Genomic DNA, 1,955 nt, shown 5'->3' with positions numbered 1-1,955 from the left:
ATATATATATATGCATATATATATATATATGTATATATTATATATGTATATATATATATATATATATATATATATATATATATATATATAATAAAGAATCACTGCGCACATGAACACACACACACACACACACACACACACACACACACACACACACACACACACACACACACACACACACACATATAAGTGTGTATATATATATATATATATATATATATATATATATATATATATATATATATATATATATATATATATATATATATATATTTATATATATGAACACAGTTAAACTGGTGACACATTCTAATATCTTAAGAAATAACTATCAAAAAAAAAAAAAAAAAAATGAATGATAGAATAAAACACAAAAATATATCAAACAAACAAAGATAAAACGCCATATAACAAAATATATGAACAACTATGCACAAAGACAAACAAGCAGGCAGACAAACAACAGGCTGTTGTTGATAAAACGGTAGAAAGACGGGTAGACAAGAGAGGCAGATTGACAAAGAAGGACTGACACACAAGTACAATAGACAAACAGAGAAAAAGAAAAGGGTAGACATGCATACATACATACATACATAGAGTCAGACGCAGAAAAATAACCATACACAAATGTGCGAAATTCAGAAAGGCAGATAGACGACACACAGACGAAGAGGCAGAAAATTAGAAATATGCAGAGAAGGCAGACAGAAGGTCAGATTAACAAACAAATAAAAACTATAGACACAGACTGATGAAAAGAAAGGCAGACTCACATTAATGCAATAATAGAAACTATAAAGATAATAACAAAAACAAATGAAATGATAATGATGATAGTAATGTTGAATATAATGATGATAAGGATAATAACTACGGTGAAAATGATAATAATAATAAGTATAACAACTGCAAAATACCTAGTAATATCCACATAGCTAAACTACTTAACATTCTGCTATTATTACTACTACTAACAACCGCTGTGGTAATAACGATAATGATGATGATGATGATGATGATGATGATGATGATGATGATGATGATGATGATGATGAAAATGATGACGACGACGATGATGATCATGATGACAACGATAATAACAATGATGATGATAATAATAATAACAATAATAATAATAATAATAATAATAATAATAATAATAATAATAATAATAATAATAATAAAATAATAACAATAATAATGATAATAATAAGAATAAAGTAGAGAAAGTAGAGAACAAAGAAATAGCAGGGAATGGAAGAAGAGAATAAAAGTGGGGAAGAGTGGCAACCGATAACAAGGTGTTAGTGGCGTGAGCGGGTGTATAGCCAGGATGATGACCCCTCTGATAACTGTAATCACACCCCCCTTCCCTCTCTCCCCCCCTAACTTCCCCTCCCCTTCCCTCTCTACCCCCTAACTTCCCCTCCCCTTCCCCTTCTCCCTCCCCTTCTTCTTCTTACTCTCCCTCCCCTTTTCTTTGTCTTTCCTTTTTATTTATTCTTCTAAGTCCTTCCTCATTCCACTCTCTCCCTTCCTCCCGTCCTTATTTCTTCCTCTTTATACTCTTCCTCTCCCTCCCTACCCTCTTCCTTTCCTCCTCATTCTGTACACTTCTCTTTCTTTATCTATCCCTTTCTTTGTTTCCTTCCTCCCCTTCCATTATCTGCCCCTCCTTCGTCTCCTTTTCTTGTCCACTCTCTCTTATCCTCCCCCACCCCCCACCCCCCAATTAGCTTCAATCCTTTCCACCTCGTTCCCCCCCCCCCCCATCCACTTACTTTTTCCCCTCACCCTTTCTCCTCCTTATCCCTTCTACTGGTCCCTCTCCTCCCCTCCCCCTCCGCCTCCCCATCCCTCATTCTCCTCTCTCCTATCCCCCTACCCCTGCCCCCTCCTTACTCCCATAGAAATACTACGTTGCTTGCTTCGCTGCTATAGGGTCGTTGAAC

Source organism: Penaeus monodon, chromosome 37 (genome assembly GCF_015228065.2).
Source record: "Penaeus monodon isolate SGIC_2016 chromosome 37, NSTDA_Pmon_1, whole genome shotgun sequence".
Taxonomy (NCBI): domain Eukaryota; kingdom Metazoa; phylum Arthropoda; class Malacostraca; order Decapoda; family Penaeidae; genus Penaeus; species Penaeus monodon.
The sequence above is the reverse complement of the archived record's forward strand: the minus strand, read 5'-3'. Positions refer to the sequence as shown.